This window comes from Eumetopias jubatus, unplaced genomic scaffold, assembly GCF_037043125.1.
Source record: "Eumetopias jubatus isolate StellerSeaLion01/CBP00866 unplaced genomic scaffold, mEumJub1_p1.0 scaffold_4, whole genome shotgun sequence".
NCBI lineage: Eukaryota > Metazoa > Chordata > Mammalia > Carnivora > Otariidae > Eumetopias > Eumetopias jubatus.
Genome location: NW_028274810.1, coordinates 175639864 through 175653091, shown reverse-complemented (window position 1 = coordinate 175653091; position 13228 = coordinate 175639864).

The following is a 13228-nucleotide window of genomic DNA, read 5'->3' as shown; positions in this document are numbered from 1 at the left end:
ATAGATTTGACAGTGCTGTAGCTTTGAAATAGCTATATAACGTTTAAGAAAGTTAAAGATAAGGCACAAACTTGGAAAATATGTTTACAAAATATAGAATTTTGAAAGTTTATTTCTAAAATATACAAAGGACTTAATAAAGGACAACATCCGAAAAGAAAACTAGGGAAAGAATATGAAAAGACAAACCAAACCTTCAATAGCCATCAGGGAAATGTAAATTAAGATAATATGTCACATCCATCAGATTGACAAAAATGTAAACCTTCAAAATAATAAAGTGTGTAGAAAATGAGAATTCTTTAACACTGCTAGTAGAATTGTAAATTATTACAACCATTATTGAAAGCAGTTAGAGAATATCTGGTAAAGGTGAAGATGCACATATTCTGGGGGCACCTGGGTGGCTCAGTCGGTTAAGCGGCTGCCTTCAACTCAGGTCATGATCTTGGGGTCCTGGAATTGAGCCCCGAGCCCTGTGTCTGGCTCCCTGCTCAACTGAGGGCCTGCTTCTCCCTCTCCCTCTGCCACATCCTCCCCCCTCCCCCGCCGCCCCGCTCCTGCTCTCTCTCTCAAATAAATAAATAAAATCTTTTAAAAAATGCACATATTCTATAAACCAGTACTTTTCAGACATACTCCATATATACCCTAGAGAAATGCTTGGATGTGTGAATAAAGAAATAGACATAAGTATGTTCTTTGTTAACATTTTTTTGATAATAGTGAAATATTAAATGCAATGTAAATGACCTATAAGAGAATGGGTAATAAATTGAAGAATTAGTAGACCATTAGAAAGCATGAAAATGAATGAATTGGAGCTGCTTATGAACAAAGATAAATCTGTGTTAATAGATAACAGGGTCTACAGGATAATGTCAACCACTTGAACCAAAAACTTTCCACACATTTTCAAAAAACATTATGTACAAGCAGTGCAAATATAATTACGTGTGATTCAAGCCCTTAGCAATATCAGGAGACAGAGGATACCACAAACATCCAGTTATCAGAAAATTGATTAGTACCAAATTTTAAAAAGCATCATCCACTGCTGCAAGACATCTAGATGCTGAGAGTGGGAGAGGCAGGGCTTCAGAGAATCTTTGAAAAAGAAAAAAGGGAGTGGATGATTAAACAAAGCATTGGCAAAATCAAACCTTGAAAGAAAATGTCAAACATTAAGTGCCAACATACTGAACATAGCCTGGGTCTTGGTAAGTTATAGCACTGGCTGTCAAGAAGGAACTTGAAAATAAGAGACCAGAAGTGGAAGCTTCAGAAAGCATTACTTTTGAGGAAGAATCAGCTACACTGACAAGGGGGTAGTGTCCCTTAAAGACATGGCAATGGAGGGAAAGAAAGAAGGGGAAAAATTAAGGATTCCACAGAGACAGAAGAAATAAGTCATGCCAGCCACCCTACCTCACCCCTACATACATAAAACTGCCACCACAAAAACATTATCTCTTAAAGGAATTACACTTCACTATACTGACACAATAAAATACTTTTCAAGTAGGAAATTGTCCACAAAAGGCTTATTAAAAAAAAAAAAATCAGACCAACACAATGCAAAACTATTCTGAGATGAAACAAAAAAGGTAAGTTGTAACATTTCACCTAATGAAAATTTTCCCTCAAAACAACAAAGCTGTAAGACCAAGCTCCAAACTAAAATATTCTCAAACAAGCATTAGATAAATGTGTATATGTGTATGTAGCAAGTCTAGTTCACAACCTGAGAACAGAAGTGGACAAAAACAGGAAGGAATGCCTCAAGAGTTGATCTAATCAGGAAAAATTTGAAGGAAAAGACAAAACCATCTCACAAGTGAAGAATAAATTACCACTGTCTGTCTAAGGAAGAAAAGATTCAAGTAGAATTTTAATAAACATCAGTGAAGAAAAGGAGGAAACAACCAACGGAATGAAAAAGTAAAACAGGTCTGAGAAAAAGTGCTTAAAATGGAAGGTAGAGAAGATTCAACATATGTATTATTGGAGTCCTGGAAGAAGAAGAAAACAAAGCAATGGAACAAAAGCAGTATTTATCACTATAATCCAAGAGACTTTCTGTAAGTAAGAGAAAAATGGTAAAATCAACCTGAAATGACCAACTCTGAGACTTGTCCTAGTAAAACTATTGGACATTAAGGAAAAAGGAGAAATTATGAAGGCCACTAAGCAAAATAACCAGTTTACTTACGTGGGTAAGAATATTAGGATGACCTCACACTTTTCAAGAGCAGAGCAACATAAAAGTCAAGGCAATAATGGAGCATGATTTTAAGAAAACTTCACATAAATTCTTAGTCAGATTTCTGTATGCAGCTGAAGTATGAGGGCTATAGAAACACATAACTGTTCTCACACACCTTTCCTGGAAAACAATCTAGAAGATGAATTTGATCTAAAGAAAAGATGACTTGGAAAATATATCAAAATAACTGATGGTGAGCATTTAATAGATTTCATTATAGTACTAATACTAAAATAAGAGTAGAGACATGGGTCAAAGAGTAGAATATAAACATCTATTCTGCCCAACAGGAAGAATGCAAGTTAAAAAATGAGAGGAAAGGAGAGAGAGGAAGGGAAAACTAAAATAAAATCACCTTGTGTAGGTATTTGTGGGAGTCAAAACGTGCCATTTAAAACTTCCCAACCGGATAGAAAAAGTTAAGAGTAAGAACAAGGGGCATGATAAAAGTTGTATAATTAATTATACCTATGCAGGTAGATATAAGGCAATGGATCCTAGCTGGAAAAGAGAAAGCGGTGGAGTTTTTTATAGTTATATAGGCTGGCAAAAAAAAAAAAAAATGGAAAATATAAAGTATATGGTTAGATTTTTCCCTTGGGACGTGGACTGAATTCTGGGATGGTACCAGAAACTGAGGAAGGCTGAATAGGAAAGGCAAAGTGAAACATTCACTTGCCTTGCAGAGCTTTGGAAACAAAGTTCCATTAGAGGGAGGGAGCCTTCAGCAAACCCACAATAGATGCTTCAGGGCATTTACCACATTTTTAACCTGCGAAAGATGGGTACTAAGTTTAAAATCTGCCAAAGGTAGAATTTTCAGCTGAGAAAAGAAGAGTATGCAGGGTATCAATCAAAAGCCCAAGAGGACCAGGGCACCTGGGTGGCTCAGTCGGTTGAGGATTGACTTTTGATTTTTGCCTCAGATCCTGATCTCAAGGTCCTGAGATAGAGCCCCGCATTGGGCTCCATGCTGAATGTGGAGCCTGCTTAGGATTCTCTCTCTCCCTTTCCCTCTACCCCTCCCTCCGCTCTCATGCGCTCACTCTCCTTCTCTCAAAAATTAATTAATAAGCCCAAAAGGAACAATCATGAAGAATGGGGATGAACCAGAGATGGACTGAATCTTACTAAATTAGCAACCCAGTATAAGACCTGATTGGATTGACTAGCCTTTCACTCTATCTGACAAAAAGAAAGGAAGAATCATTGCTAATGGAAGATACTATCTGGAGCCTCTACAGTTAAATGCAATGTCCAACATACAATAAGATATTTTTTAAAATGTGAAGAAGCAGAAATAAATAATAGTAATATAAAAAGAAAAGTAAAATCAAAGACCCATAGATGATCCTGATATTGCAATTAGAAGACAAGGCTTTTATTTTAAATAAAATATGATTAATTTTAAATAAAATGGAGAAAAATACGGGCAAAATGGATGAGCAGAGAATTAGAGAATTAGAATCTATAAAAAAAATTTTTTAATTCTCTTTATTTTGCCTAAAGAATAATGTCTCCTTGTTTTATTTTGTTTTAAGGATTCTATTTATTTATTTGACAAAAAAGAGCGCACAAGCAGGGGGAGTGGGAGAGGGAGAAGCAGGCTTCCCGCGGAGCAGGGAGCCCGATGCGGGGCTCGATCCGAGGACCCCAGGATCATGACCTGAGCCGAAGGCAGACACCTAACCAACTGAGCCACCCAGGTGCCCCTCCTTGTTTTGTATAACAATTTTAACTGCAAGACATAACATCATCAGAGGATCCTGTTTTATTAGTATGCGTGTTCCTAAGACTGTAAGCACTGTAAGTTATCAAGCAAAAACAGCTAAACAAAAGCCTTAGTAACTTTAATACAGTATAATGCAAAGCAAAAATCAAAAGTGGACACCTAGAATAAAACACATTGAATTTTTCTTCAAAATCAGGGAGATAGCAAAACAGAAATCACCACTGGAATGTCAAAGTATAAAACAGACCACTAGAGCTAACATACAAATAAACAAAACACAAGCAAAACTGATACTTGTCCTTCCCACTGTAATGGTATGTATGTATTTATATTTTCCCCCCCACTGTATTTGTATTTAGATGTGGTAAGTAAAATCTCCAAAATGACCTTTTTCCTTAAGGACCATTTGAAACAATAACATTTATTATTAGTAACATGTTTTTCTTAAATATTTATAATAGCATTATCCCATCTAACTGGGCCTAGGATATATTTTTTTCCACCTTCGAAAGAGACAAACCTTCGCTCACTTCTAAGTATAGACGTATTAGGTAACTGGATATTCTACCCTAATTTTACATCAATTATTTACAAAATATAATTCATGTCTGAGTTTCTCAAGCCAGTTTTTACTTAATAGCAAGAGCAGGTTCTTGCCACTGGCCACTTTTACATTCTTTATTGCCTCTAGAGAAAATCACCAGCAAGAATATTTGACTACACATATTTGTGGGCCACTTGTTAGAAATACCACTGACTGTCAGTAAAGCAGAGTCCTAGGTGCTGCTCATCTAAATGCTATAACATATAGGTCTCTAGTCATCAACTTCCCGCAGATCACTCATGACTTATCTATCAGCAGAAGGGTGTCTGGCTGCTCCCTAGAATTTGCCTAGCCTCTTCTAAACTACCCTGTTTTAACACTTCCCCTCCTCTGCTCTGGTCTTCATACACCTTGACATCCCAAAGTGTAGTAGTGGTATAGAAAGAAATACTCCAGCATTCATCCTTGGATAGGACTGGGAAGTAGCAAAAAGCAGTCTCATTACAACTGCACTGGTCTCACTCTTTAGTCCAAAGAGTGTTTGAGGAGATCTCAGACGGCTCATCTTTTCAAAGGGGAGAGCAATCCCCTTAGTGAGGCCCCACTAAGGAACTCAACAGGCCACCAGAGGAAGAAGAGGAGGAGAAGAAAGAGGAGGAGGCGATACCTGGTTAAAGTTAGGAGTATTATCAGTGTGATATACATCCAGAAGTTGAATCAAGTCACTCCTTAGGCATATATCTACTTTTAGTGAAACCAGGAAGTTCAGTAGAACAGGATATACATCTCTGGGGGCAGGCAATGGCTTATTAATCACAAAAGGAAGGGCTTTTCTCTAGTGTCTTCCTAGGTAGGGCTCTACTTACTGAAAACAGGACCCAAAGACTTGGAACCACCAACCAGAGGAACAACTATAGCCTTCTTTAGCTAAATCCTGTTCTAGCTAGGTCTTGGTTTACAGGAGGGTAGAGGGAAGCTCATAGAAGCAAACCTCAAGAGTTTTCTTTTATGATCCTACTGGGAAGGAGAAATAAACCATCCTAGAGCTTAGTAAGATGAGAGCGTCAGAGTGGCCAGGATTTGGCTACAGAGTCTCTACTCTATCTCTGTTATGGATGTGTATAGGAATGTTTGAAACCAAGTGTTTGTTAACTAAGGTAAAGAAGAGGCATTTCTTTGCAAGTCCTTCAACTCATTATGACATCGTCTAGATGGCAGGAAATTAACGTAGCTTGCCCAGAACCCAGTGGGAATACATGTATGAGAACAAACGGTTTAAAAGTGGTCGAAAAAGGAAAAACTGAATTAATGTTAACTTGAAAATTTATGTTTAATACAAAAATTTTTCAAAGGTTTAAAATGAGCTAAACCCCCCCACACACATTTTTTTTAAAAGATTTTATTTATTTGATAGAGGATAAGAGAGAGAGCATGAGAGGGGGGAGGGCCAGAGGGAGAAGCAGAGTCCCCACTGAGCAGGGAGCCCAACGCGGGACTCAATCCTGAATTCCAGGATCATGACCTGATCCGAAGGCAGTCGCTCAACCAACTGAGCCACACAGGTGCCCCACATATTTTTTTTTAAAGCATGAGATGAGGGGTGCATGGCTGGCTCAGTTGGTAGAACATGTGACTCTAGATTTTGGGGTGTGACTTTGAGCCCCATATTTGCTGTAGAGATTACGTAAAAACAAAGTCTTTTTTAAAAAGCAAAAAAAGCAAAAAAAGTGTAAGACTACAATTAAAACTTCAAAAATAAGGTAAAGAGTTGTCACCAATCCATCCCACCCTATTTCTGTACTTTCTAAGATAGGTGGATTCTGGAAGAGAACTTTTGTTTTGCTAAGGGAGAGGGATGGTTATGGATTTAGAGAAACCCCAAAGGAGCCCCAAAATGGGACATAATGAGGGATGAGGGAGAAAAAGAGGAGATAAGGAGGAAGGAGGAGAGGGGAGGGGAGGGGAGAGAGGAGAAAGGCAACAAACAAAAGAGAAAGACTGTTCAAAGGTACATTGTGGTTTTGCTGTGTGATCTGTAATTTTGCCCTTTTTACCATTTCTATGTGGAATCTTTACTGAAGTCTACATTATTTATTAACGTTTTATCATCTGTATTGTGTGTCTGTGCCAGATGTGAAATTTATCTCAACACAGCAACTGGATGAGGGCTGAGTCAGCTAAAGGAGGCCCAGTTACATTTCTGTATCTATATAAAGCATTCATGTACCAAAGGGCTTAGTAAAGCTGAGGTAAAATGGTAGCTCACAACCTTCCCCGGAAATCCACCATTAATTCCAAACAGACCACTTCCTAACTATCAGAGAATATTTGGGTGGCTTCCATCAGAGACAAAAACTGGACAAGAAAAGAGGTTTATTTCATTCTGACTATTGCAATTTGGAGTGTACCTCAGATCTGAAGATTAGAGTGTCTCTGTGGTGGCTTTACCTTAGATTTTTGTGGAAAGGAGTGAACACATGGCATTTTGGAGGCTTACAGCAGGGGTTGTTTTACAAGAAGAAATCTCAGATACCTGAACAGGAATTATTTTCCTCTGTAGTTAACAAGTTTCAGGAGGACCAAGAGGTCTGATCTTAGCTAATTAATCATGACAAATAGTTCTAATCTTAGCTAATCAATAATGAGACAAAGAGTGGGAAACTGGAGGGTCTGTGTCTGGCTTTGTCAGCAGGTTTGGGCAAAAGAGAAAGGTCTGTGTTTGTTGGCTTTGTCAAATATAGTTTGTCTCAAAACAATCTTAGGGATTAGAGTAATTTGTGTGGGATTTTGGTCAAAGTTCGGTAAAATAGTCCACAAAGTCAGTATTTCTTGTTGGCACTGTTCTTGGAGAAACAGCCAAACCACCTGTTGTGCTCTGACAGTGGTCTAGAACTGAGAAGGGTTCTGGAGAAAAGCATTTAATTGGGGGGATACATACAAGAATAAGCAGAAAAAATATTACAGATTTTGTTAAGGAATAAAGACAAGACTTGAGACCAGTCTAGTGGATTCCAGAAAATTAGTGTGGTAAAGTCCTTTGACAGTGGGGTCAGGACTGTGGTGGCAATGGGGTATATTTCTCCATTAGCAACTTGGATTTTTTCTTTTAAAGATTTTATTTATTTATTTGACAGAGAGAAACACAGCAAGAGAGGGAACACAAGCAGGGGAGTGGGAGAGGGAGAAGCAGGCTTCCCGCCAAGCAGGGAGCCCGATGCGGGGCTCGATCCCAGGACCCTGGGATCATGACCTGAGCCGAAGGCAGATGCTTAATGACTGAGCCACCCATGTGCCCCTAGCAACTTGAATGTTCTTATTTATGATGTAGAGGTCAAAGAAATTTTGGGGAATACATATGCAGCAGTCACTTCCAAACATGTCTCCCCTCTGGGTGCCAAGATCAGACTGAGTGCCAGTCAGTTGTGGAGCACTGTGTGTTGAGTCTTTTGAAATTCTTGGCCAAGAAGTTCAATGTTCTTTATCACAGTGTTTGCAGTGATGGTTATCTCCCGTAGTAGGGCATGCAAGATATGAGAGTTTTTCTTTTTAAGATTTTATTTATTTATTTGAGAAAGAGAGAGAGAGTGAATGAACAGGGGATGGGCAGAGGGAGAGGGAGAAGCAGACTCCCCGCTGAGCAGGGAGCCCAATGCGGGGCTCAATCCCAGGACCCTGGGATCATGACCTGAGCCAGAGGCAGATGTTTAACCAACGGAGCCACACAGGCACCCAAGATGTGAGAGTTTAGACTCAATTCTTGAGTAGCCCATAGTGGAGATGCTCCAGGCAAAAAGGTGGCTCAGATGTGGTCAGATGCAGCATCCTAGTGCTCAAGATCTCCTACCAAGCTCTTGGCTTCCCTTTCAAAGGTGTCGTCAGGTCCAGCAGAGAAAGGAAGAATATGATAACATTTTGATGTCAGCCTTCACATTTTAAGGAATCACAGTTACTGGTATATTGTCCAGATCAATGATAGTCATTGAAGATCAAGACAAAGAGGAATTTAAATACTTTACGAAAGTAGTTGGGCTACATATCTGGTAAGGACTCACAAGACTGGCTAGGTAATATGAGTCTGCCCAATGCTAGGAGATATCAATAGGTCTGCTCCCAAAGATGAAATAGGTGTCTTTTGGAATAACCAAAGAAAATGGGCAATTTTTTTTGTCATAGTGTCATCTTTTCTACCATATAGAAGCTGAAAAAAGGGTATGGTTATAAGGAGACTATCCTGATTAGGACTGTTCCATACATAAAACTTTAGTGCCTCCAGATGGCAGCACCCATGCTGGAATTGTTTGATATAAGGTTGCATTTTCTTTGGGAAAATGATGAATAGTTACAAGTACTGTCATTAGAGTTGGCAGAGTAACAGATATATAGTTGACCCTTGAGCAACACAGGGGTATGGGGCATCAACCCTCCATATAGTTGAAAATCCCCACGTAATTCTGACTCCCCAAAAACTTAGTTATTAATAGCCCACTGTTGACCAGAAGCTTTCCCAATAACATAAACAGTTGATTAATACATATTTTGTGTGTTATATGTATTATAGACTGTGTACTTATCACAAATGAAGCTAGAGAAAAGGAAATGTTATTATCATATGGTAGAGAAAATACATTTATAGTATTATACTATAAAAAATCTGCATAGAAGTGGACCCATGCAGTTCAAGCCCATGTTGTTCAAGGTCAACTATGTAGACAGAAACTGGAACCTAGAAAATTCTTGTCTGTGAAATTGCCAGAGAAATAAACATGACTTTTCTAAAAGTGGTCCAGATTGGATTTGGTTATTTGTTTAACTGATTTAAATATAGGAAGAATGCCCTAGCATTGTGTGGGGAAAACAGCTAAGCCATAGTTTTAAGGATGGGAAGAAGAATTTGAGGAAGAATGAAGGAAAGGGTGAACAAAGGCAACAATTTTAAGAAAGATGTTAAGGTTGAGTAATCTCAGTTTAGCAAAAGCCATCCAAAGGTTTGGGTGTCCTGAATATAGGTAAAATAAGGAATCTTATTCAGTAGGAAGGGCAAAAAAGAAAGACATAGTTCAAGGAAGTTTTGATACTAGTCAGTAATAGAAAAATAGAAGGAGGATAACAAGAAGAATACAAAGGAAAAATATGGAGGGGATTGAATTTAACACCTGTGGATGATCTTGTTCTGGTGTGTTGGTTGGAAGCTGACCACTTTATGGTATCATACAGTTGTTCTTGAGAAAGCAGTCTACTTCATGTCATTAGAGGGGAGGAAAATTTCTTTTTTTTCCTTCTCTTCCAGGTTCCCTGACAAAAGATAGATTAACAAGAGAAAATTCATGCAGTGTACATTGTGTGAGAGAAACCTCAATGAAGAGTAACTCAAAGGATTGGTTAGAACTTGGGCTTATATAGCATCTTAGCAAAGGAAGAGGACTTCAAGTTTCTGGGGGTGGTAAATTGTGGGAAGGCAAATAAAATATATGGAAAATTAGTGGAAGATAAGGGCTAATAAAGTTTACTATGTAGATTCCTCAGGACTGGTAAGGATCTATAGTTGTCTCCAGTGATTAACTTTTGTCTTTCTTGGTGGAAGAAGGGAAGATTTATGTCCTGTTTTTAGGTAAATAGGGGGAAGGTGGAGAACTTCTCTTGTATCTGCTTCTCAGTTGCCTTAAGCTCAAAATAATCCTTATGTCCAAGTGGCATATTTTGGGTGTGACATATTCTGTCACCTACATCATCATCTGCTCCTTCAGGCCTCTCCAAAGACCTTCAATTTAAGGTTTCCTGTTGAGGTGGATTTCTATTTGAAGTAAGGCTTTTATTTATTTATTTTTTAGTTGTGAAATGTGAATCAAAGGTTGTACTCTTTGTTTTGGAGCAGTTTTGGTGGTAAGGAAGACAGTGTGTTTTGGTTGAGGACCCCCTCCCCAAAGTGTATCTACTCCTTTCATGTATAAAAAGGGGAAAGGGTATGAGTAATTAGGGACTCTAACAGTGGGAGAAGAAGATGGAGAGGATTTGAGGTTTGGAGTTGCAGGCATGGAACCCAATTAAGGAGGTCAGGGACATCTCTTTAGTCATGACGTATAAGGGAAAGGCAATGGCAGAAAAGTTAGGGAGTCAATTCTGGTGATAGCCAACTAATTGTAGAAATCCTTGGAGTTGTCTTTTGGTGTTTGGGAGAGGGAAATTGATAATGGTGTTAATTTTTTTTTAGGAATAAAGTCTTTACTTCAGGGAGGATATCATGTGCTAGCACTTGAGGGCTGTTAATTGTTTTATGTTTAGAGATGTTATGTCCCTTTTGGGCAAGAGCTTGCAGTAAATACTGGGCATTGACAACCATCATTAAGCAGAGGTCATCTGCATACTGAATTTGGGTAATGAGACTCAGATACCCTCAGAGGATGGACTGAAGTTCCTCAAAAGAGGTTCGCCTGAGTCATGAGTGGATGAGACTGGGCAGTGGGGGAAAGAAGATGGAGTACAGCGTGGGGCTGTGCCTGACCATTCCTCATCCCAGATCTTCATATCACCCCAAGGGTACGGTACTCTAAGAAAGAGGAGTATAGTGCACAGTAAAACTCTGCTGTGGGTAACCTGTCAGAAGAGTTCTTGTGGACTGGAGAGGGAGCTCCTGATGAGAGCCAAATTGCCACAGGGGTTTATTTATTCAACTGTGCTTAATGAGTCTCTGCAGCAGCTCCATAGGGGCCAGCCTAGTACTATGTATGTGTGTAGGTGTAGAATTAAAAGAAGTGAAGTTTAAAATCAACTAAAAAATTAAAGCCAATTACTTAAAATACTTAAAACAGAGAAATGGATTGAAATCTGAGACAGAAATAAAGCCCAACAGGGTAGGACCTTATCACTGTAACACAGCTAACAGGATGAGAGAGAAAAAAAGTAGAGAGAGGAGGTTAAGTCTTAGGGTTTGTAAGGAGGCTGCTGAGGACAGCTCAACTTCCCAGTAGACAATATTCCATTTAGCACAAGGCAGACCTTCATCCCACTTGTGACTATTCCCCTGGTGGCTGTCACCCAGGCTTGCAATGAGAACTAGGCCTCAGTAAAGTCTGCATCCTGTGAGTATTGACCCTGTGCTAGACGCTGGTTAGATACTGATTATACAAAGGTGAAAAAGACTGTCTGCATTTAAGAGCACTTTTCAGCAGGGAGACAGGCAGGTAAACAGCTATAAATTCAGTGTCATAAGGATTGTTTGAGACCTCCACACAGAGGATCCACAAGTAGGAGCAAAGAATTCTCTGGAGGTTTAGAGTTTTCCCAGATGTGACAAGTGAGCAGCACTCTGCAGATGAGCACACAGAGAAAGCAGGAAAGGGCGTGGAGCTGAGAAAACAGTAAGAGCAAAGGTTCAGAGGACGCAATACACACATTTTCCCTTCCTCCCTCCCCGCACCCCCTCCCTTGCTACTGATTCTGAGATGTCTTATGTGGAGGGGGTGATGGTTTTCAAAGTGGTGAAAAGGTTGAGTGCCTAGACTATAGGTGGGGTTCAGAGTCCTGCAATGTTAGGATGGAAGAACAGGTTGGGCCTGGTTGTAAAGGGCCTTGGATGCCAATTAGCAGTTTACCACACATGCAGTGCTGCTCTCTCAAAGTTCAGGGGATAAAATCTTGCAGAAAGGGAACTCTGGCAGCCGTGGAAAGGGTATGTAAGGGCAAGAATAATGAGACACTGGTAGTCTAATGTGGAGGTTATTATAGCAGGTCTGATGAGAGATGATTAATCTTTGAAATGGGTTGGGGTCAGACATTTCCAAGTAGGATTGGTAGAATCTGGTGGCCTGTGGAACTGGGTCTGAAAGGAGCATGGTGGTGTTGTGGAGGGTGTGGACTTTATAGCCAGGCCAGCCAAGTTCAGTGTGATGCTGGCATTCACTAGCTCTGTGACTCTGAGCCAGGAACAGACATGTTCAAAGTTCAGTTCTCTTCTGTAAAAATGGGCACAATGCCAACTTACCTTTTTTTCAGCAGAGATTGAATGACACAACGTATGTGAATCTAAAGTTTTGTCTGGCACAAAATAAGTAATCCATACATTTGAGTGCACTTCAGCAGGTGTTCAAAGCCTCCCACGTGTGTTTCATGTGCATCTTTCTAGGGGGAGTCTTACTCTCCTGTACCCATTCCCTCCCTCCAAAAATAACAGGGCTCTTCACTATTTCTCAGACATGGCCTATTCATTCTCATCTCTGTCTTTGCTCATGCTATTTCTTTTTTGGAATATCCTTCTTCTCCTCAGTTCTCATTTTTCTCCAGGGCAGTCAATTCACCTTAAAGGCTCTGCTTCAAATTGTACCTCGTCTAAGAACACATCTTCAGTTACCCCACGTGGAAATTATCTTTCCTTCCAAAGCATTCTATTGGAACCATTCTAATGACCCTTACACTATACTGCACTTTACCCGGCTATTTTAGGTACATATTTTCTCTCTTCTAGGTAGCATCTAGTTAATTTTTCTATTCACCGTAGTATTTAATTCAGTGTATGGTGTTATCAAAAGTAGACATTTGGGGCGCCTGGGTGGCTCAGTCGGTTAAGCATCTACCTTCGGCTCAGGTCATGATCCCAGGGTCCTGGGATTGAGTCCATATCAGGCTTCTTGGTCAGCGGGGAGCCAGCTTCACCCTCTGCCTGCCGCTCCCCTTGCTTGTGCGCTCTCTCTCT